The following is a 23,669-nucleotide window of genomic DNA, read 5'->3' as shown; positions in this document are numbered from 1 at the left end:
CAGCTGATTGAGGCAGACTCAGCAAACTAGCATGCGCTTCTTAGTAGCAGGGCTGTCCTCACGGCAGAGAGAGGGGGGCAGCTGGGGTCTAGAGCAGCGTGAACCACATCCTACAGCAATTGAATATTGGGTTGATGGAGACAGGAATTCACACACAGGAGCAAGGCAAGAGGCAGTGACCAGAATCAGGTAAGAAAGTTCCCTGGCTTAAGGGCTGGTTCACACTAATTAAAGCTAACAGTGCTGAGTCCCAGGATATTGTGAAGGACCTCTGAAATACTCCTTCTCCAGGCTTGGTGGTGGCCAAATACTAGGGCAAGGCCAAAAGTCAGTCTTAAAATGTTTTTTCAAAGTAGGAACTACCTGAATAAGGGAATGGAAGAAAGCAGAAACCATCCAGCTTTATCTAATGCACGACTCGCTTGATTTCTTTATGGTGAATACGTTTCCTTTAGGCCCATCCTGTTTTTTCAGGCCATACAATTGGAGCTGATGTTTATATCCAAGGTTGTGTTATATGATGGGGAAAAGTTCTCTGGAGAAAAATTCTGGGGCTCATTAAACAGTGGGTAGAAGAGGAGGAGAGAATGAGGGAGGGAAGTAAAGAGAAAATTATAACAAGATGAGGTTTTCTTTTCCTGTAGGAAAGGACCTAAAATAATTGCATCTCCTGTTTGGAACATTTTTTGTTTTTCACACTTCATTCCTGTTTATGCAAAGCAGTGGTTAGGAGAGTACATTCTTAGGGGAAATTCTCCCCAGGAAATACACTGCTGTGCACACAGGACTTTCCAAGTCATTGAGAGAATTGGTTAGGAACCAGAATTTACTTACTTACTGGTGGAGGGTGGTGTATAAGGATGGCGTGACTTTGAAGACCTCTGTCAGCTCCAGAACTCCCTGCAGTGACCATACTGCAGTTGAACTCCTTTCTCTGCCCCATCCTTCTCTGGCTCTAGCTCAGAGGTGTGGGTCCCAAGGACATCCCAATAAATCTCCCACCTGCCAGTCTTCATCTCAGAGTCTGCTTTCTGGGGAAGCCAATCTATGATGAGTCCTTCCTGTGTTCATAGTCCTTTCATTAGTGCTAACTGAGTGCTCAGCATGTTGGTCTCCATGCTAAATGCCTGGAATATAAGGAGGGATAAGACCCACTTCCTACTCAAGCTGCTTGCCATCTACCAGAGGTACCAGTGGTCAATGGCTAACTCCAGAGACCTGTCTGAGCTACTATAACAGTGGTATGAAAAAGTGGGGTCAGAGCACCCCAGCAGGGGATGCTGATGCTCTGACCGGAGGAGTCAGCCCTTCACTTCCCAGGTCTGCAGTTCCTGACCCTTCTGAGCAGTCTGTCTAGCAGACAGAGCACCTCTTGAAGCAGTGGGTGCTCTTGCTTGCCTCCACAATCCTGCCCCTTCTAGATACTCTTTATTACACAGTGGATAGGTAGTGTGTTGGGGCGGGAAGGTTGTAAGTAGAGGAAAGATGACAAGAAGGAAAGTGCCAGATCCAGGGCAGGTAGAACATAGCATGAAGGTTCAGTTTGGGTCTCCCATCCATTACCCAAACTTCCTTCTCTGGAGGTCATTTCCCCTGGACCAAGATTGGCTCCCAGAGTGCTCAGCCCCTCCATGGAAGAGGCACCAGAATCAGGCACTGACTTATCAGAGGGAATAATGTCAGAGCCAGTGTGTCAGACTTGCCTCTATGTTTTATACCCAATGATGGAAAAGAAAATGGGCATCACCCAGCAGGTGGGCAAGGTTTTAGGAGCATCCAAGGGTTCTTCCTGGTGTTTCTGAAACTGGACCTGTGCAGACAGATGGTTATGTAAGCCTGTGTCGCCGGACCTGGTTGGCACAACCAGGACTGGGTCCTTGTGATAACTGCACCTCTGTGTGCACTGGCTGAGAAGAGGACTGGCTAGCATACCAGTACTTACGAAGAGGGGGTCCTCAGACACTCTCATGCCTCCCACAGAGCATCTGCTGTGTGCCCAGCCTTGAACTGGGCCAGTCAGAGCACCCTGGTGAAATAGAAGGGAAGGCCCCAGCCTCTGAGCAGCTTCCAGCTTAAGTGGCTTGACAGGCACACCATCACCAGGTGTCTCAAGTCTGGTGGAAGACAAGCAATCTGTACCCTTGGGGAGCCCCAGGTCTCCTGGCCTAATTTGAGAGATGTGGTTTCTGCCACAGGCCAGTATTTAGGACACATATGCATATTTAAAAGGCCCAAGAACAGACACCAATCAGACATTAACATGTGCAAATGGTTACAGCTGATTAGCTAGAGCCAGGGGACAGGACAGAGAGGCAGGCCTGAGAGCAGAATATCTTGAACACGTGGGGTCAGCCCATAAGCCCCCAGTCAAATCAGGTGGCAATGGGGACAGGGGGAGCCCTAGGCAGCACCAGGTACCTTGTAGATAGCAGTTGGCAGGAAACACAGCGTCCTCTCTTGTTGAAGGAGGGCCAGGCTGGGGGTGAATGCCACACAGTTGTGTGTATATGTATGTGAAAGTATGAACATTGTCAAGGGGACATATCTGAGAGGCCTCTAGTAGAATCACTTGGGTGATTTGTAAACACAGGTTCATGATTTGTGAATATATGTATGTGATGTGTGTGTGTCTGTGTAATGTGTGCACATTTGCATGTGTGTATGCACATACTCTTGGGGGCTTCCTTTATATTGGGGTGCGGTTGAAGATGCCAATACACAAATCATCCAACCCATTCTCTCTCTTCTTCCAGGAAGCTTTCTCTCTTAACTAAATGACCACCTCCCTGGCTCCGTCCCACAAGACTTTCCCTTTGGGAATGGGTCCCTCTTCTGAGGAGCCAGAGCTCAGGCCCAGTTCTAGATGCTTTCTTGCATTTAGTCCTGAAGATGAGAAGCATTCTGCCAGTTGATGAGTGTTAGGGGACACTGAAGATGGGGTGTGATTTATCTAGGTTGGAACCCAGATTCTTTGGGTAGAATGAATATTTTCTGCAAAATAAGCAGAATCTGGAGAAGCTGGGTTTATTGGGCAAACTTTTGGAAGCAGGTAAGGAGCAAAGGTGTAAAGACAAGGTACCTTCACTTACTGAGGGACTGGGAGATGACCTTAATTAAGAAGCCATCTTAATTTGAGGCATAGAGAGGTCTATAGAAAGTAATCCTCTTTAGTTGGCTGAAGAGACTAGCACTAAAAGTGGAGCTAATTTCCTGAGTTCTTGGGTTAAAGCTGCCCTGTGGCCTCCCTCCATAACGTGGACAGTGGTTAAAGGAGGGGTTTAATGCAGGCAGCGTAGCAGACTATGTGGTCTAGCTGCATAGTGGGCAAAGGGACCTGGGTCCTGGCCCATCCCTCTTAGTGGCCCTTGGCTGATGGGCTTGTGGAGGAGAGAGCAGTAGCCCTGGATGATCAGGCCTGACTCCCAGGGCATTTAAGGTATCTGCAGCCCAGGTGAGATAGTGGGCTGTGGGAGACACTGTCAAACGCTGGCTGGTCGCCCCAACACGCAGGGAGTGATCCTAGTCATGCACCACCCACCTTTCCCTCTTCCTGCCGCCACTGTCACCACTGATCCTCACTGCCCCAGTGCCACTCCAGGTCCTTACTCACACTTTCCCATCCTCCCGGAATGCCCTTAACTGCTTTACCCTGATCTAAGTTCCACCCAGTCTCCAACGCTTGACTTGATACCACCTACTCCAGGAAGCCTTTCATGACTACTTTAGCCCACAGTGCTCTGTGCTCTTCTAGGCTTCCAGGAGCTTCAGTGCCTACATCTCGCTCATCTTAGCTGGCTCTTCAGACCCACCCTAATGCAGGAATGTATAGGATAGCATCATGGGTCCTCTTTGCTTCTTTAATTATACTTTCCGTTTTCAGGGAAATTTCTTCACCTTAATTACTAACCTTATGTCGATGACTCCAAAATTCAAATGTGTATGGCCTTTTCTGTGACCTTGAGACTCACATATCCAATGGTCTTCTCTTCATCTCCACCTGGATATCTCATAGGAATCTCAGACCTCAACCACCGAAAAAGGAAGCTCTTGATTTCCTCCTTTGACTTCTCTTTCCCCGGGCTGGGTACGTGGCACCACCATGCATCTAGTTGCTTAAGTCAAGCCGAAGCCCAATCATCAGTTCCTCTCTTCCCTGGCTGGCTTTAATTGGCAAATCCTAGTGACTTTGTTTACAATCATATTCTCCATCCTTCTGAACTTCTCTATCATCCAGGACAGGTCACGGCCTTTGCAACGGGGGTAGTGCAACAGCCTGCTTCTAGCTCGTGTCCTTGCTTCTGCCTCTTATTCAAACCAGTCTTCACCGATCCAAATGGCAGTTCCAGAACACAGATCAAATCACTCACCCCTCTGTACAGTCCCTCCCATGTCTTCCCACGACACTGAGGCAAAGGTCCACACTCCTTCTCCTCACCCAGCTCTCTGATGTCCTTACTTTGTTCTCCTTTTTGCACATCCCACTCTCCCTTCACTGGCCTTTCTGTTTCTCAGAAGCCAAAAGGTTGTGCTACCTCTGGTCCTTGACACTGGCCATTGTCTCTGCCGATGCTCTTCCTTGCATCTTCACAAGATTCCCTCCTTCCTGTCGGGCAGATCTTGGGTTAAATGTTACCTCCTCCAAGAGGACTTCCCTGATACTCACTTTAAAGTAGCTCCTCAGTTGCCTTTTCTCATACTATCCTGTTTTATGTTCTTCAAAGCACTCATCACAATCTGACACCATGCTGCTTACTAATCTGGTTTATTTTGTATTGTATAGCTCCCTCCACTAGAACATAGGCTCTGTGAGAGCAGGAAGCCTTTCTGGCTCCCTCCTCCACTGTAACCCAGCTCCCAAAGCCATGCCTGGCACAGAGTAGGCACTCGGTGAGTCTTTAGTTAATGACTCAATAAATGAATGTGCCCCAAATAGATACTTTGATTTGGAATGGTTGGATTTCCTTGAGAAAGCATTCTAGCTTGGAGAATGAATTGTAGCTGACGATATTTTTTATTTGAAAGGATTCAGTCTGTGTATTTTACCCAAACAGTACGCATTGAAGTTCCTATCCTTTCCCTAATATTTTGATATGGCAGTTACTACCAGTCATTTATTTACTTTTGAAGAAATGGACCAGGTCTCCATGTTTTTGGTGAAAGTTCTCAAGTGTTTGGAGACTTGTGTCCCACAAGCCCATCAAGCCTCAGGAAACTGATGAAGACGCAGTGCTGTGTGGGGAAGGAACCCCGAGGCAGGCAGGACCCCGGGGTGGGGGGCATCGAGCCGGCCTCGCCACAGACAAGTTTTAACAAATTGGGGAAAGTCACAGATCCAAATCTTGTTTTCTAGCTTATAAAATGAGCTTAATCACTGCAGCCCTTCTGGCCTCATGAACCTATTGAAAGATGAAGGAGATAGTAAACATGTATATTTGAAGGGGAGGTGGCTGTCACTCCTCATTTATTTTCTTGCTCATTCATCCATCAAGTACTTCAGAGCAAAGCACTAGCCTAGCAACTGTGTGGCGAAAAGGATGTGGAATGTGCCCCGTCCACCCCCTCCTGCGTCTGGTAGGGTTGATGCACACCGATGGTGATGGCTGGAAGGGACCAGGATATGTCAGAGAGGTGTGGCCTCATGCTGCGGGATTCACAGAAGGCTTTGGAGACTGGGAAGACAGCATTTTGCAGAAGCTGGATCCTATGGAAACTAATCCCTCAGGGATCTGCCAGAGTGCCCACGCAGGGGTCCCCACTGCTCCAGCAGGCTGAGGACGGTGAGGTGACAGCTCCTGGGTGAGGCCATCCTTGGTGGCTCTTTTAGAGTCTCTTTGGTGGTGAAGCATGAATCAGACTGACCAGCAGGTCCTGAGGCTCTGGAGCAAGTAGTATTCTTCTTAGAAAGACTGTGAAATTCACAGAGAGACAGAAAGATACAAACATTTACTTCCTTATAATTGCCTTTAGTTGATTCATTGTTATTTTCAAAGCTTTTTCTGCCTTGCCTCATTGGGGGTTCAGTCTTGTCTTCCCTGGGGGAGTCAGGCTAGAGTCAGGCTTGGAGTTTCACAGGGTTCCTTGGGTCTGAGCTCGCCTAGAGCTACTATTTCCAGTTGGCAAAATCTTTTGCTCCAGTTAGCACCATCTCTGCCGTAGCCCAGTTCCCTCTGCCCTTGTTTCTCTGAGTAAAGCTTCCTAGGCTTAGGGTAGGCAAGAGCCCTGAGCCCGGGACCGTTCTGGGATTTGCTGGGGGAAGACCAGTAGGCTGGAGGTGGCAGAGGGTGTTTCTGTGAGTGACTCAGTTCTCTCTTCCTGCAATGCCCACAGAAAGGGAGTGCATCCCTGCATACCCTCCTTACAGGTTGGAAGTACCTGTGACAAGGAGGGAAACGGCCAGCAGGATATGGAACCAGTCTCTGGAAGAAAAGGAAAAAGATATGTGGATAAGCTTGATTTTGATTTTGATTTTTTTTTAAAAAAGAGAACTGCAATTTCTGTTTATTTGACAAATGGAATGGATGTCATCTGAAAAAACATACTGTGTTTTCTTCTTTTTCACATAAACAAATTCTCCTGATAAAAGTAAGGGGCAGTCAGGAATACCTGCCTCCTCATTCCAGAATTGCCATACTTAGGAAATAAAAATATCCAGGAAATAAAAATAGAGAATGTCCAGTTAAATTTGGATTTCAGATATGTAATAATTTTTAGTATAATATTTGGGACATACTTATACTACAAAAGTGTTCATTATTTAACTGCAGTTCAAGTTTACTGGTCCCCCTGTATCTTATCTGGCGACCTTCCTTTCTGTAGACCTCAGGTTGCCTGTGAACTCACCCAGAACTCTGTTTCCAGGATCCTCCATGGCTCAGTCCTCTGAGGAACCTTGGTGCTGCTGGCCCTCCAGATTCCTATTCCAGGGCAACCTGCACGATCTTCTCTGGGAGAAGATTCTTCTCTGTTAGTACTTAGGCTAAAGTCCCTGGCTATTCGGGTCACCTAGGGGAAGGTTATTGGTGGGACTTAGTAACACAGGCAGGTGTGGTCTTCCTTCCAGACACCTGGAAAACAGTGGTTCTCTGCATTGTTTACACTTTAGAAAGATCTGGGGAGCTTAAAAAAATACTAATGCCTGGGTCTCATCCCCAGAGATTCTGAATTAATTGGTCTGGGGTGTGGTCTACCTACTGGAATTCAAAAATTCTCCTTGGTGATTCTAATGAGCTTTCAAGGTTGAGGACCAAGGCCTTAGAGCCACCAGGGCAGAAAAGTGCAGGTCTGGCCTGGGATCTCAGGTGACAGGGACTTAAAGACAGCCACCCATTTATTGACTGTGTCATAGTTTCAAGATGGAAGAAAATTCAAGTATTTATCAGTTGCACTGGTGTCTGCTGCTCATTTTTAATGGTCCTGGTCCTCAGATATGGGGATTCAGGGAAGTCAGATCCAAGACCTCTGCTGTCCAGGTGCAGTGCCTCTGGGGAGAGATGTTTCCTCCCGTCCCCATCAGCTCTGTAACATTACCTTATAGGGAGCCCAGGACTGGAGCCATCAGCATCCTGGGATGTGTGTGTGTGTGTGTGTGTGTATGTGCACGCACGCACAAAAGAGAGGTGAGCATGTGTTACCATAGCCAAGAAGACTTTGTACAGGAACAAAATCGGGGTGGCTTTGATGACCCAGGCACTCATTCCACTGGCGGTTAGGAGAAGCGTCAGTCCTTCCTGACATGGGGAGAGCACAAGGAGAAAGTCAGTCTCTGAGGGGGAAAGGAAGAAGGGCAGCATGTGAACCCACCACCATGGCTCACACTTAGACAAATGCATTAATGAGGCAGGGCATGTGGATGTAATGGTATAACGAGCTGTTATTTCACTATAATCTAATATTTTAATAGTTATTATTACCTATATGTTCTTATTTCTGTTATAGAAACTGCAGATATTAGTAGTTATACTGGTTTACAATTCCTTGTCCAAATCCTTGGGACCATTTGTTTAAAAACTCAAGTTTTTTTTTCAGATTTCAGAAAAATAAAGTGATAAATATTGTTTATAAGTAAAACTTCAGTAGCAACTGAAGTAATGTCCTAGCCAAACACACTAAGAGTTCTGCAGTGAAACATATGAATATTGACACTAAGTGAGGTGAATAAGCATCATAAAAACCTCACGTCAGTCAGATCAGGTTGTGAAAAATCTTTTGGTGTCCAAATCTTTTTTTGAATCCTGTGAATAGGCGATTGTGGGCCTAAAACCTACCTACCTCATTTATGGAACATGAAATATTTGATAGGAACATGCCAAGTATTTTATATTACCCCACTGGAAACTCATGGCAGCCCTATGAGGTGGAAACCATTGTTGCAGCCATTTTGCAGATGAGGAAATGGAGGCTTTGCAGGTTGGAGGACCTGAGCGGAGGCGATTAGAACAGGAATTCAAGTTCCATTCTGTCTGACTCATGGTCTGAATGGCACGGCCACGGGGGCTGCAGGTGGAGAAGCAGGGGAGGGGGTGTACAGAGTACCTGGGCAGACACGGGCGTATAAGGCATGTCACATGGCAGGCTTTCTGCAAAAGTGTGCATGTGAGTACACACTGAGTATGGATATTCTGTGTGTGCATGATAATTTGCGTGCTTGTATGTTTTTCTGTTGTGAGTGGAGTGAGCGTGGCAAGTCTCTGGGCATGTGGCTCTGTGCCTTGGGGTGTGTCGGTCTCCTCTAGTCTCTGTATCAGCAGCTCTGGAACAGGGAGGGTCACCATTGTCACATCTCTTCTTTCATACAGTCTGCGCTCAGGAGGAGGGAGCCTTCCAAGGGGGAGCTGATGGCGAAGACTGTCTGCGTGTAGACCCCAAGTGGTTGAGTTAGTCAAGGTCAGTATACAATCATCCAGGGGCCCAGAGAGCCCCTGAGGGCACCTTGGCAAGGTCAGTGAACTTCATCTTGGTTCATTTATTTTTGAGGGGACAGTTTGCTGGATAAATGAAAGAAATGCAGATTTTCTCGAAGGTTCCTAAGAGAAATCACCTATTTCTTAGAAAAAGAGGTAGAGATGGAAACCTCTTGGAGGCCTTGGTTTTGTATGGTTGGTCTATGTATTGGCAGCCAGTGGCACTGCATTCAGTAAGTGGGAAGGCTGGTTTTCTATTCTCCCAGGCTGCACTTTAGAGAATGAGCCTTGGGTGTCACTGAGACACCCCACACCTGGGCAAGCAGGGTCAAGCAAGTGATGAGCTTGAGGGTTGGGATTCACAGCTTGAGTCTCAAGGCAGCCATATACAAGGGAGGGCAACTCTCCACACGCCAACTCAGGGAAGAAAAGAAAACATCCAAATTGCTTGGGGTTCCTCTCCAGTCTATATCCTCTATGATCTCCTGACTGGCTACTGTAGGAAGGAGAGACAAAAGGGAGGGAACTAGCATATATTGACTGTCTAATGAGACTGGTGCTTATTAGTTACTGTTTTGTTCCCAAGAGCTACCTCTAAGGAAGGTATTTTCTCCTTTTTTTTTTTTAAAGTGTGGAGCCCAACGCAGGCTTGAACTCACAACCCTGAGATCAAGACCTGAGCTGCGATCAGGAGTCGGATGCTTAACCGACTGAGCCACCCAGGCGCTTTTTGTTTGTTTGTTTGTTTGTTGCCTCCTTTTTAAAGAAGCTTGTGGAGGTTAGGCAACTTATTTCAGGTCATCCTGCTAGAAGATGGCAGAGCTGGGATTGTAATCCGTGACTCTTAGACTACCATACCTTTCCATTAGCACACACTGCCTCTGGGATTCCTCCCCTCTGTGAACACCCTCTCCAGTACAGCGTGAACCATAGACCATGAACACTATGGCTTTCACTGCTTTAAATGTTTCTTGTGTTTCCTCTGCTGCAATTATGCAGATTCCTTGTACAGAAGGGATCGGATGCTATCGTTTAAAGTTCACTAAGCTGGGATTCAGGAAAATTGAGTTCTAGACTTAGTTCTTTATCTCTTGGGGACTCAATTTCCTCATCTAGAAAACAAAGCGGTTGGCAAAGATGCAGCCTAAACCTTGCTTCGTTAGGTTAGGTTCAGGCTCTGAGGGGGAGTTTGACTTATTAATGAGTTTCCTTAGGGTCTGAGGCATGGAGCTGGACACAGGTGAGCATCTCCAGATGCACTAAATCCTTAATATTGTTCATGTTGTTGAGGTTGCCTGGGTGGCTCAGTCGGTTCAGCAGCTGACTCTTGATTTCGGCTCAGGTCATGATCTCAGGGTTGTGAGATTGAGCCCCGCATTGGGCTCTATGCTCAGCAGGGAGTCTGCTTGAGATTCTCTCTCTCCCTCTCCACCCTCCCCACCCCGCCAAAATAATATTGTTAGTGTTGTTAATTCATAGCGATTTCTTACACTTAAATGAGAAAACACTAGTACACTAAGTACAAATTTACAAATAGTTGTTAATATTCTCTGAGCTCTTATTAGGTTCAGGCTCTCTTTTATAAGAATGGCTCAGACAGTGGGATAACTGATGTGCACAGTGACTTACTAATTTAACATCTGTGGTAAAAAGGGAGCCAATGGACCCCGCAACCCTGCTGAAAGTCGCCACAAACATATTGTAGTCAATATCAATTTTCCAATGTGTTATTGATTCCAAGAAGCATTAATTTCAAAACAAACAATGGTTTTCTTTGGTAATTTCCATGTTGTGGCTACAACTGTCATTTTTGCTGACCTCCCTGTTGTCAGATATTATTGACTGCCTATAGAATGAACGAGAATTATTTTATGGGTGTCTTTATTGAACTGAACTGGGAGAAGGGGGACAGGGAATTATAAATGAGAGAATTGTTAAAGACAGTCACCACCTCACGTCCCCGTCGCTGTACCCAAACTCAATAATATAAAACTCCTGTACCTGTGGTCCCAGTTCTCCAATTATTAAAATGCTTTAAATTTTTCCCCTCATTTTGCCAACACACACACACACACACACACGCATGTCAGTTGCTTTCAACTATGGTTTCTATTTCATTTTTGTTTGACATTGCAAAAGCCTATCAATGTGGTTATGACTTAAGGTTTGTATGTGAGGCATTCATTCATTCATCAAATATGTGCAAGGAACTTGGGTGAATGTGAAAAGTTGCGGTCAAGATCAAGATGGTCATTTGGGGAAGGGACTGGCCCTGGGATGAGCCACCTCTCTGGTTAAGATGGGCCCAGGAAGTCTACACTGGGCCCCTGGGATGGGAATTTGTGGCCCACCACACAGGCTCCTCCTGTTCCTTCCTCAGCCCTCTTCTGATTTTGCCTTTTTTTCCTGGCAATATCATCTCCTCACTGCTTCCAGTTACCATCGCTGTACTGACAGTTCCTAAGTATATGCTCCATCTTGGTTGTCCTTCTGAGTTTCAGCTGGGCATCCTGACTTTCAGGCACCTCAAACTCAACTTCTCCAAACCAACCTCTTCAATCCCCATCCCCCCGTCTCCCCCAAGTCCTCTACTATGTTCTCTGTGTCCTTGTGCACACACCCCCACTAATGCCTGAAAGAAACTTGTAGGTCACTCTATAGTCTCATTTTCTCTCACCACCACATCTAACCAGTGAAGGGCTAAAAAAGAAAAAAAAATTTTTTTTGTAGTAATTAAATAGTATTCTGAATTGGTAAATTTTTATTAAAATATACATGCAAAAGACTTTCATAATTGTGTAGCATGATGGTATTTTTATTTTTTTAAGTAATCTCTATGACCAAGCTGGGGCTTGAACTCACAACCCCGAGATCAAGAGTCACATGCTCTCCTGACTGAGCCAGCCAGGCACCCTATGATGGGGTTTTTAGAAAAGTGACTATATCTCTGTAACTACCATCCAGATAAAAAAACAGAACTTTACCAGCAGAAGTACCCTACATGCCACCTGCTAGTCATGTCCCCAGGGGTAACCATTCCCCTGATTTTTCACATCAGTGACTAGTCTTGTCTGATTTTGAACTTGATACAAATGGACTCACACAGTACTTTTGTGTCTGGCTTCTTTCACTCAATATTATGCTTGTGGGATGTATGAGACTGTTAGGTGTCTTTAGTTCTTTATTTCTCAGTGCCATGTAGTATTCTTACTTCATAGCAAGGGAATTTTACTATAAAATTTGTATCTTCCTGAGGCCATGCAAAGATCTCCTGAAGAGTCAAGTCATGGCAAGTTTCCTCTCGTAGTGTATGTCTTTAAAAGCAGGACATACCTGTTGGTGATATTTCAAGTACTCCAATAAGGAAGGCAAATTTCACCGAAGAGGCCCAGACATTCAAGGAACTAGGAAAAGTAAAAGTGAAACTTCTTCCATTTTCCAGAGTTTGTGCTCTCTGTTGTAGTTTTGAAAGAAAAGTCATGCTTCAATTAATAACAGACAACGAAGTCAATATGATGGGAGCTGAGACAATGATGTGATCAAATGCCAAGAAATGACTGACGGCTGAAAAAATATCATGTGAGCCAAAGCAATTTCTTTTGACTTCTAACTTTATTCATCCAACAAATAACATTTCATCACAGTTTTATCAATGGAATGCAATTCCACCCAGATCATTCTGTCAACGACAAGAAACAGCATCAAATCATTTTGTCCACACAAATAAATCAATCGTTGATTATTATTTTCTTGAATTTGGGACCCAAGTGGGAGGACCAGATATCTTGAGTAAAACAAAGGGGAAGAAGGAAAAAAAAATGGTTTCTATCTTGACAAATCCAGTTAAGTAAATGCAGCTTATGCCTTTTTTTTTTTTTTGACACATTCTGACGTGAGGAGGGATAAACAGTTTTTAAATTTAGAGCAGAGACAAATGGTAATAATAAACACATGGAAAGAGAACGCCACTGCTTACTGCTCCTTACAGGTACAATAGCATTTCCAGGCCTTCACTTTTGCTTATATAGTTCTCCTTACTGGGATTTCTGCCCTGTCTTTAAATGCATAATCAAGTTTTGAGAAAAATTAAATTGCAAGGGTTTTTAAATACAAATGGGGGAGGCATCATCTTTAAATGACAAACTTGTGTGGGGCGTGCCTTTGTTCTGAATTGGACTGTTCTTCCTGGTTGTGCTGTTTCTTCTTCCTGCCACATTTTGATGCTGCTTTCAGCCCTTTCTCCAGAGTCCTTACTTGGTGGTCCACTACTGGATGGGAGGAAATTTGTTTTGTTTTACAAGTTTAAGTTCATATTCATGCTATACATGATGCAGTTATGTCAGAATTTTTCACTTAATATATTGCAATGGACCAAATGTTTGTGTCCTCCCAAATTCCTATGTTGAAATCCTAACCATCTAACCACCAGTGTGACAGTATTAGGAGGTGATAGCCATTGGGGAGTGATGTCGTCATGAGGGTAAAACCTTCATGAATGGGATCAGTACCCTTATAAAAGAGACTCCAGAGAGCTCTTCCGCCCTGTTTCTGCCACGTGAGGATACAGTGAGGAGCTGGTGTCTGTCAGCAGCTGCACAGAAGGCTCTCTCCAGAGCACCACCACACTGGCATGCTGGTCCCAAACTTCCAGACTCCAGCACGGTGAGCAATAAATTGTTGTCGTTTAGAAGCCACCCAGTCTACGGTATTTTGTTATAACAGTCTCAGCTGACCGAGACATATATTATGAGCATCTTTTTCAAATTTGCCCTGGAAGAGAGAAAGACCCTCACGAGGATCTTGTGTGGGGAACACTCCCTGAGGCCAATCAAGTCAAGCTCTCTCCTCTCTGTCCTTGTTCCCTCCGCCATGTAGTTCTTGTACTTCCCTGGCTCGTCCCATTCATGACTGTCCCCCAAGGCCCCAGCTCTATTGTCAGAAGGGGCTCTAGTGTCTGAAATACTAGTCTTTTTTCCTCCCCGGGACCACCACAGGGGGAGGCCCTTTCTTTTTGTCAGAAGCACAGAAGCAAATGGCCTACTTAGCAGCCTTTCCCGGCTGATGTGCCCTTATGTCTGCTGCAAGGGAGAGGAGTCACTGTTGAACCTCAATTGTGATGTATCCTTGTAAGGAAGACTGAGGTATTTCTAGCCCAGAGAAAGAAAAATAAATTAAATAAATACAAGTCAAATCTTCAGTGGTGCATCAAGTCCCATACATAAGAGGCCAAACTGGACTTCTAATTTTTTGAAGTTGGTGAATTTATTCTGTGTGTCTTGTACATACCACTTGCCTTCAATGAAGAGGGGCTTAGCACAGGTTTCTATGAGGATAAAGATGGTGATGATTATTTGTGGGTACAACATTTAAAGCATAAGTTCAGGAAGATTTGACTCTAATCCAAATACTTCCACCTAAATAAGGATCCTGATCCAAACAGTGACTTTTTTTAAAACGACATCTTTTTTATGGTATTAAAAGTGATGCTTATTCATTAAATGAAAAAACAAACAGCCGGGAAAGATAAAGAAGAAAACAGAACCTACCTATATTTCCGCCTCTTAGCTAACATTTGGTATGTTTATTCTCTCTCCCCCACCCCTTTCTCATCTATCTTTGTTTTGTTATACAAATTTATGTTCATATTTATGCTATATGTGATAAAGTTAATCATCAGACTTTTTCACTTAAAACATTATATCATGAACATCTTTGTCAAATTTTTGGAAACATATTTTACCAAAGCCCTACTTGAAGGCATGAAGGTTATTCTTTATTAATTTTTAAAATTAAAAAATACAGCATTTGTGGGCATATTTATACACACATCTTGGGGCAGACCTCAGCTTATTTTCCTAGGAAATATTGCTAAAAGTAGATTTTTAACAAATGAAAATGTCTTGATACTTATTGCTATATTACCCTCTAGAAAATCTTAACCAATTTAGACTCTCATTAACAGTATTTGGATGTACATATTTCCAATGCAACCTTGTCAGCATTGAAAAATGTGATTTAGAAAAAAGGAAAAGGATTATTTTGATAAACAGGTAAAAAACAAATCATATTGTTGTTTTAATTTGCATGAAATATTAAATTCTTCTTATTGTTGCTTATTTTTGTTTCCCTTTTGTGAACTGCCTGCTCAAATTCTTTGCTGATTTTCCATTAATCTTATTTCTTTGCAGAGCTCTGATATATGGTAAAAATATTTCCCCCAGATATTTGCTTTTGTTTAAAAATTAAATAGTGATCCCCCACCCCAAACATAAGTTTCTGATACTTAGGTATTAAAATTTAGCTACCCTGTCCTTTAAGGATGTCTTTCTTCGTTTTTAGGTATAGATCACATTTTAAAATAGCATACGTTTTCTTCTGTTTTATCCTCCAACCCTCCCTGCATCCCTCCCTTCTTCTTATAATTAATGGGTCAATGCCTTTGGGGTATGGTATAGGGCAGAAATCTAACATTTTCTTTTCAAATATGTAATCAGTTGTCTAAGAGCCATTTATTAAATATTCTTTTCTTTCTCCCTTGATTTAAAATGTGATCCTGGTCAAATGCTAAACTTTAATTTTCATTAAAGCCTATTTCTGGAATTGCTTCCCCGTGCCATTGATTCATCTGACAATTCTTGCTCTGCCACCACGTTCCTTTAATTACTGAGTTTTGTACTATAGTAAGTGTTATTATCTGGCAGTGTTAGTCTCCTTTCATTACTTTCTTTTTAGGGGGCTTCTTTGTTTATTCTTCTAGAAGGATTTTTATATTACCTTTTCAAACAATTTCAGTGTTTTAAGTTAACTGAAACTTATGAATTATTTTGGAGGAAATAATATACTTACAATATTATCTTGAAAAAAATACTTCTTATTCAGGAATACTATTTGTTTCTTAATTCATTCAAGACGTTTTATGCCCTTCAGTAAAGTATAATAGTTTTCTTCATCAAATGCTACCAACTTCCTACATTTATTGCTAAATATTTCAGATATTTGCTATTTTTTTATTTTTATGGAAAGCCACTGTGAGGTTTGTGTGTGTGTGTGTGTGTGTGTGTGTGCATGTGTGTGTGCATATTTTGTATTTGTTCACAAATATTTTGGTTATTCTCTTAAGTTTTCCTTTTACTTCCCTTACTTAAATATATAAACCTCATTTATTTTTCTTGTTTTGTTGCATTGGCTACATCTGCCAAAGTCCTATGTAAAAGCAGGAACATCTGGTATCCTTTGCATTGCTGCTTACTCTGATGTGGGCTCCTTTGGTGTTTCATCATTTAACCAATGTCCACTACTATTTTAAGATATATTTTTTTTAAAGGAATAAAGCTTTATTCTTAGTATCAGAAATATTTTTATTCTTTAAAATTGATATGATATTGGTGGATTTCTGATATCATACCAATTTTTAAATTTCAGAAGTCCCATTTACCTGATCATGTAATTTTTGGTATGCTTATGATTTTAATTTGTGTTGCTATTTTATTTGGGATTTTTGCATTTGTATTTTCAGTAAGTAGGATCTGTAGGTGTGTGTGTATGGTTCTGTGTGTATGTGTGTGGGACATGTCGGTATATAAGTGTGCATTCTCTCTGTCAAGTTTGGGGATCAGGGTCGTAGAGACCAAACTGCAAATGTCATAAAAATAAACCCTGGAATATTTAAGATAGCCTGGAAATTGTTCCTTGAGCGTTTTAAAGAACTCATGTATTTTCTTGTGCCATTTAGAAGGTAATAAATATTTACATTGTGAGATTTTTTTCATTGTGTTTCATAGTTCAGATATTCTTTCTCTTCAAGATTAAGTTTTGATTCACTTATATTTTAATAGAAAATTGCTCTTTTCATCATCATTGTTGTATCTTTTAAGTGTATGGATATATGTACTTTCTCATTTCTAATTTTTTGCCTTTGTGTCTTCTTTATTTTTACTTGAATATATTGCTCAGTATTTAGCTATTTGGCTTTTCCTTTTCAAAGCTCTATTTGTAGGATTTATTGATTTTATCATTTTTAATTCAAAATTTTTAAATGAATTTTTAAATTTCTGCTTTCCTTGAGTTTATTTTGCTTTTCTTCCGATAACCAAGTTGGATGTGTTCATTTATTTTCACATTTCATTTTTAATTTTGGAAGAATTTGATTTAATTAATTTTGTAGGCCTCATATTTATCAGAAAAAATTTTGGCTACAACACAAAAGTTTTTATGTATAATTTTCTGTTACAATTTCCTAAATAGCTACTTAAGACATTTAGACTTGGTGTGATTTAGTAATACTTTTTCATTTTCCAAGTGGTTGTGTTTGGTTGTTTCTGCTCTCTGAAATGTATCTGCAACATTTTCTCCTTTTGCAATTTATTCAGATTTTACAATGGTTAATATGCATTTTCATAGTGCTTCATGTACATTTGAAAAGATACAGCATTCTCTGTTGGTAGTATATAGGGTTAAATACATGTCTCCATGAGATACCTAAGATGAAATATAGTCCTAAGGGTTTTGAAAATATAATAGATGGAAGGTAAAATGTTGTCTGATATCACTGATGGGACCAGAGCATACACAGCTATTGGAGAGGGGCATTATTCCATCTAAATACAACCGACCTTGCCATGGTGAGCCAGTGCCTACAGCAAGAGTCAAGCCTGGGGAGGTCAAGCCTGGGGAGGCTGAACTTAGCCTGAGAAGATACACTGGAGCATAGCTGCACAGGAAGGTGAAACCTCAGGGACAGAGCAAGAGTGGAGCAGGGAGGGCAACTGGGGGGACCCTGGAGGCAGGCCTGGAACTGGCGCCTCCAGAAGTGGGTGCATCTGTTGGCAAGGATAATTTGTCCTCTCTTTCCCTCTTTATAAACTCTTAGTAAATCCTTGCTAAAGACTGTAACCTGTTCTCAGCCATGGGACTTAAAAGAAAGGTTTCTTCTAGACTTGTGCAGAGAGGGAAGGAGAAGTGAAGCCTCTGCAAGGTGGGTGGGCAGCCAAACTGACCCTCACCAGGCCCAGCTACAGCAAAGATGGCAGCTGGGCAGCTGGAGGAGGCAGCCAGAGCAGAGGAATGTAAGGGCTTGGTCTTTGGTATTGATAAGGCAGCTCTGGGGGTGAGGAGCCCTGAGGGGCTATAAGGAACAAGGAAACACTTCAAGGGTGCTACTGCTTGCCCGGTCAGATGGGTGCTTACAATGAATGCAACTGGAGCTCTCAAATGAATTTTATTTTAGGCCAGACTAGTGCAGTTAGAAGACATTTAAATTAGAAATATTTTAAATAAACATTATTAATTATACTATTTGGAACCCTCCATTCTTTTCTGACAATCTGATCAGCCCAAACCTGGGAGAAATGTGTTCAGCTTTTCTGTGATTACTATATGGCTCTCAGTTTCCTTGTTTGTCAGAGATTCTGCTTTATATTTCATGATGCTATAATATAATGTGAGATGACGACATGCATTTTTTGTATCCTAATTGTGGATTATACCCATAATCAATTTAAAATGCCCCTCTTGGCCTATTTAATGCTTTGTTTGCAATTTCTATCCATTTCCTTTTTTGTGTACATACATCTTGGCTAAGCATTTAACCTTTATTTCCAACCTTGTTTGAGTTGTAGCTTGTGTATTTTGTATTTTAACCAAACATAAAAAAAGGCCTTTATTTATTAATGAGGGAGCTAATTAGATTGATAGTTATTTTCAAAACTGATACACATAGTGGACATTGCTGTCCCCTGCCTAGAATATTTTCTCCTGCTTTGTCCTAATGGAGCCTACATATTTCCAGGAGATTTTCTTTGAACCTGAATCCACCCCAGTTCTGAGGTGGGCCTGATGGGTCCAAATGTAATCCCACTCTGTGCCAGTGACTGGTTCAGCAATGAACAGGTAACTCAATCCTGGCCAAGACATTGAGAAAGGAAATGGGTTTGGAGGCTTTTCTGGATAAATGTCTTTGCTCCTAAGAAAGCCATAGGAAAGGGTGGTCTCTCTTCCTCTGCTAGGCCTCATCAGGTCTAGCCACTGCACCTGGACCTGCCATAGAGCATAGAGTGCCCTCTTACTGCCTGTCTGAATCCAAAGTCCTCACAAGGATGGATGACAGAGCAAAGAGATGGGAAGAACCTGGGTTCTTGAAAATATCCCTGAGCTTCTGAATCAATGGCCCTGTGGCTGTCCCACATGTTTCATTCCTGCCACATAAAATTAGACAAGGTTTTAATTGTTCTTTGAGCCAATATACATCTGGGTTTCTGATAATTGTAGCCAAGAGCAGTTAAGTGACACAATGTGTTCATTTTTCATTTTTTACATTTATTTCATGCTTCTACTTTATTATTTCTCTTTTTTTGGTTTTGTGTCATTTATATATAGATTATGTTTTATTTAACACAACTTACTACTGGACTAACTAATATGTTTTTGAGCAATTTTATTCAGAAGATGTGTTGTTCGCATATAGTTTTCACAGAATGATTACTTGGTTAGTTGTACAATTTCCCTAGAAATTCTGTGTATTCCTTTTATATGTTCTCATACTTACTGCTATATGGAAGTTTGAGCCTGTTCTTTTTTCCCCTTGCAGTCTATCCAGTTCATTTCTATTCAGATACTGGTAGTGTGTGTGTGTTTACATAATTAATTTTCATCGCACAAGTAATTCCTGAAATATTCTCCTTCCAAATATTAAGAACTTTCATTAAAAAAAATTCTATTTGACCACCCTTCCCTCAACTCAGATTTTTACCTGAGGTAACTACCATGAGCATTTTCTGTGACTCCTTCCAGAAAGTTTCTATGAATTTTTGTACATATATCCATAACTAGAGACAGCTCATAGCATTATTCCAGGGAAATGGTACTTTGAGAATGTATGTTGAAGGCATCAGTGAAAGGTTTGTGGTGGGATGAGGTGGACAAACAGAGCAACCTGTTTACCTAAGAAAGGAGACTCCTCTTTGCAACAGTGGGTGTATGGCCCAGTGTCTGCTGAGGTAGATCTTGGACCTCTGATTCAAGATTTATTTCTTAGGAAAAAGCGAGGCCATCTTTTCAGGTCTGTGGCCTTGTTTTCCATATCAGGTTCACCTAACAAGTTAATCTGCACCTCAGCTCGAGAGCTCATGTAACAGTGGAGATTCTCCACTACGACTACAACTCATGACAACCTTATTATCACACCCATTTTATGGATGGAGATTCTGGCCAAGGTGTATTTAGCACTGTTAAGTTTTCCCATATTCTCATGTGATTTTACTAGGATTTGGAAAAAGCAAAGACCTGAACTTAGCTAGCAAGAGGTCACCTGGGAAGAATGCAGGCCAAATTGCTTAGAAAGGGCAGGTTGCCTGGAACTTCTCTAGTCCAGTAATAAGAACGTCAATTATAAGCCCTTTGCCAGTGCACCTCTAATCTTTTGATTAGAAAAGAGGGAGGCTCCTTTTCATGAGAAATCAACTTGTCCAATGATGGTAGTACTCTGAACATTGAGCTAAAGAGATCCACGGAATGAGCTTGGGCTCTCCCTGGCCTGAGCTCTATAGAGAAACAATTCCCTGGCTCTTTCCCAGTAAGTAAACCTATTGTACCCAGCTCCTTATGGATCCCGTAAGATTTGTTTCTCAAGTGAACCAATTTAGTAAAAATATGTTTTCCCATTTTAATTACTCCCATAACTTCCGAAGAGCATATGATGCTCCAGATTACCACACCAAGCTGCTGACATTCCTGCCAATGGCAAAGGAGGCTTGTCTGATAAGCCCAAGGAACTTGCTGTGGGTAGACAACCTGGGCCAGGCTTTTAAGAATTTTGAAGATAGAGCAATTTACTACTTTTATATGACTTACATTTTGGTGTCATTCATGTCCATAAAAAAGGAACAGCCAAACAGACTGGTAAATGCTGACTTGTGCATCTGTTGGGTCTGGCAGCTCCTAGCCTCGTTTTAGTAGTGAGTGCCTTCTGGAACCACTCAGTCTAGTGGACCTCTCCCCACCCACATCCCTCTCCATCTTGCCATCTGTTTTATTTTCTTAAACTCTTATCATGATCTGAACTTATCTGGTGCATATACTTCTTGCTCGTCCATCTCACCCTCTGGAATGTATGCTTCATGAAGCAGGGGTCTTGCCTGCCTCATCCACTGCATAGACACAGTTAAGAGAAGTGCTTGCCATAGAGAAGACTTTCAATAAACAAGCATTTAACTTGTTGAAAGAACTCATAGGTTAAAATCCTAATGGTGGAAGTCTGGGCACTGGAGTCCCAAGTAGGGAAAGGAAACATGACGCAAGATGACCCCAACTACATGGAGGTACTGCTTATGTTAGAAAAGGTTCCAGACTCTGTGTGGTCAAGTCCTGAGGCTCATGGCCAAGGGAGGGTCTTTTCTTTTTTACTCATAATAGATGATATTTGTATTTTGGGACAATGAGCCAGAAGATAAACATGAATATAGACAAATTCTGAATTTGGATTCAAATTACAAGTCACACAAATATAAGATAGAGGAGATGTTTGCTTGACAATACTTTATGGAAACAAACTATTTTGGCGGACTCATCTTTTGTAAATTAACAGCATGAATAGCCATTTAAAATTTTTACACAATTAATGGAATATCGTGTCTAACAATACAAATAACATCAACATTCATTGTAGCCACCACTTATTTTACACTAGCCATATACCAGGAACTGTGCTCATGCTTTTTATATATGGCATGGAGAAACTTAGGTTCTGAATACTTAACTTATAGCAGGACACAGAGCTCAGAGTGGGTGGAACCAAGTGTATTGCAGAAGGCTGTTATTCGTAACCACTGATTGTCTCACTGCTCTGTATGTGTTCAAACACATCTGGGGCATTGGGCTCAGTTCTAGTAGACATCTTTTTAGACATAAAATAAACAAGCAATGGCTACAGAGAGGTCACGGGCATGGTAAAGGGTCTGGAAACCACAGCATGTGGGGAACATTCAGAGAGAAGGGGGTGTTTTGTGTAGAGGAGAGATGATGGAAGGTGGGGTCAGGAGTGAAAGGGCATCAAATGTCTTGCTTGGCTCTAAACAGCAGAACTGGAATAGCAGACGGAAGATACAGTGAAGCAGGTTTCAGCTTGATATGAGAACTAACTTTCTAAAGATTAAAGATGTGGGATGAAGCTTTTGAACCCAACCCCCCCTTCACCCTCCTAGCATACATAGCCATCTGTCAAAGATGTTGGATTTCAGGAAGGAGTCCCTTCCACCTCTATGAGTCTGGGATTTTCTAGATAGGCTTAAATTTTATTTAAAAGAAAGGTAAAGATTATTTGAGCTGATTTAAGGTGGAATCTTGTCTAGGAGCAGGGGGATTATATTACTCTCTGAGTTCCTGTCAGCCTTTGCAGCATGTAACTCTTCCACTAGGGCCATAACTGGGCGCATTTGAAGTCAGGAAAGGGGAGTTGTATTTGTTCTGAACCTAAATCCTCTTTAAAAATAATAATTCTTGGATGATATTCTTGTATTCAGTTCATTTCAAAGAGTCTTTCTTATATATTCATTTTGTGTTCAGCGCCAGGTAGGTGCTAATTTTTTAACCTTGCCCCTCTGCACCCCACCCTTCTTAATCCCGTTCTAGGCCAAGACTATGGCCCGTCCTGCCTTTTGTGGCCCCTCCACCACTTTCTGTCCCTAGATACATTCAGAAACGATGCAGGTAGAAATTACCTGTGTTTATAATTTATGAAACCCAAAGAGGAGTGGAGAGAAAAAGGAATGAATCCAGCATGATTACAAGGACAAAGGCAGCTCTGGCACATTTCCACAAGCCAGGGTGGGTTAAATTTTCTCTACAGAAAGTGTGCTTATTTGTGGTTTCCCACCAGCCTCTTGGTGCAGAGAGCGTCTACAAAGTGCTAGATGAAATGGGCTTGTGTGCCATTTCAAAGGGGTATTAGAGTCTTGGGATAAGATTTAAAGAGCCCCAGCCTCTGAAATTGCCCTTCTGTGGGCCCAAAATTTTACAATCAGAGCACTTCTTTTCTGAGCTAGGCATTTCCCTCAGCATTCTTCTAAAGGCGGTTCACCGGGGAGATGAAATGCCTGGGCTCCTGATGTCATCTTCAGAAGGGGAGTCTTGGAAATGGTAGTAGATTACTGATTACTTACTTCATACCGGGCACTATCCTAAGCCCATGGCATATTTATCTCATTTAATATTCATGATGGCAGTGTAACTATATACTACTACTATCTGCATGTTACATATGAAGGAACTGAAATTTAGAAAGGTTAACTACTTTGTCAAAATTCACATAGCTGGTATATGGTTGCTATAGACCGAATGTTTGTGTTCCCCCAAAGTTCATATGTTGAAATCGAATTCCCAGTGTGATGGTATTTGGAGGTGGGGCCTTTTGAATGTGATTAGGTTGTGAGCATGGCGCTCTCATCAATGGGATTGGTGCCCTTTTAAAAGAGATCCCAGAAAGCCTCTTCACCCTTCACCATGTGGGGACACTGTGAAAAGATGGCCGTCTGTGACCTAGGAAGCAGACCCTCACCCAATATCAAATCTGCCAGTGTCTTGATCTTGGACTGCCCAGCCTCCAAAACTGTGAGAAATAAATTTCTGTTGTTTATAAGCTACCCAGTCTGTACTATTTTTGTTATAACAGCTCAGACTCAGACAATGGTAGAGACTGGATTTGACTTCAGAACCTATACTCTTAGCAAAAATATAATACTGTTGCCATTCTAAATAAAGTAATTATAGGACTCTCAG

The 23,669-nt window shown here is 42.2% G+C and overlaps 1 long non-coding RNA gene across 1 annotated transcript in view; it reads left to right on the top strand.

Annotated features, from left to right (window-relative positions):
- The window catches only part of LOC118521132 (uncharacterized), a 175,525-nt gene extending 166,672 nt beyond the window's left edge, over positions 1-8,853 (top strand). Inside the window, exon 6 of the long non-coding RNA XR_004910005.2 lies at positions 8,796-8,853. This is a non-coding gene — a long non-coding RNA (uncharacterized LOC118521132). The remainder of the gene's footprint in view (positions 1-8,795) is intronic.
- Positions 8,854-23,669: the final 14,816 nt, after the last annotated feature.

The sequence above is a fragment of the Halichoerus grypus genome, chromosome 13, assembly GCF_964656455.1.
Source record: "Halichoerus grypus chromosome 13, mHalGry1.hap1.1, whole genome shotgun sequence".
In the NCBI taxonomy this organism is placed as follows: domain Eukaryota; kingdom Metazoa; phylum Chordata; class Mammalia; order Carnivora; family Phocidae; genus Halichoerus; species Halichoerus grypus.
Note: the sequence above shows the minus strand (reverse complement) of the source record. Positions and strands in the feature narration are given on the sequence as shown.